Genomic DNA, 1,330 nt, shown 5'->3' with positions numbered 1-1,330 from the left:
TTAAAAAAAAAAACTTACGGATTCAACGATTTTGTTGATTCGAAACCGGGACAAGTTGGTCGAAGCCGTCGAAGCGTCATCCTCGGTTTGAAGCTGAGACACTTCGTCTACCACCTGAGTTTGGACCAGGTCGACCACGTCCCTCACAAGACCGTCATCAATCTGGCCGGTCTTCTTGTTGGTATACGCCCTCCTCATTAGGGCGAGATCATCAACCGGCTCGCCATCATTTTCTTCCGCCTTGGAAAAAAACATAAATTAAAGAAACATTAGAAATTAGAAGAAATGCACAATAAATTTAAATTCTGAAACTCAAATAATTGAAGAAAAAGCGGTTGAACTTACCATGCGATCTCCGAGAGTGGCAATAGATTGAGCACCCAAGTTATGCTTGTAGATGCCCTTCCCTTTACGGTCGCTCCTGCGGTTGGTGGAGTTGGTGGAAGAAGTTTCTTTCGTCTCTTTCTTATCCCAATGCGCACACAACTCCTTCCAGACCGTGTCGTTCATCGACTTTGGGACCTTTTAATAAAAAAAACAAGAAAATAGTTTAATAAATTAAAAAATTGTTTAATAAATTAAATCGAACCTTATTGATTTCCCACTTCTTCTTCCACTCGTGGATCTGCTTCCCATAGTTGTCCATTACTTTATGGACGAAGTGGTGATAGATAAAGAGCGTCTCATCGGAATTCCAGTTGAACTCTTGCTGAAAAAAACACAATTAGTAGAAAATTTATATTAAAGATTAAAAATATAAGTAAAAAATTAGAATACTTACCGCAAACTGACGAAACCACATAACCTGCTTGTCGGTAGGGAAGTGAGTGAAAGTCGGATGTCCACTGTCGAGGGCCGAGTACATCATACGGTTGATCCATGCGCTGATCCCGTTCCCGGATCGGTTGAACCTAATAAAAAGAACAAACGGTTGATAATGAATCCAAATTTAAAGAAAAAAATGTTTAATTACCATGTTTGACCCCGTCCATGTGGATTGGGAGTGAGATACGGAAGATGGTCACGACCGGGCTGTTGAACCAACTCCGCAACACTCATCACTCTCGGAGGACCCGGAGGAACAGGAGCGGATGCAGCAGCAGGAGCGGGTGCAGCAGGAGCGGGTGCAGCAGAGGGAGATGTATGGTTGGAGCTGTGGGGCGAAGGGGAATCCTGAAAATGGCTGGAATCCCGAGACTGGCTCCCCGTACCACCACGACCACGACGCTGTCGAGGCCGGGTCTGATCATCATGAGACCTGTAAATTAAAAAAATATATTTAATAAATAGAGAAATATATAAATTAATTTTTTTTTTAAAAACAAATCCA

Source organism: Brassica oleracea, chromosome C2, assembly GCF_000695525.1.
Source record: "Brassica oleracea var. oleracea cultivar TO1000 chromosome C2, BOL, whole genome shotgun sequence".
NCBI lineage: Eukaryota > Viridiplantae > Streptophyta > Magnoliopsida > Brassicales > Brassicaceae > Brassica > Brassica oleracea.
This window is presented reverse-complemented; position numbering follows the sequence as displayed.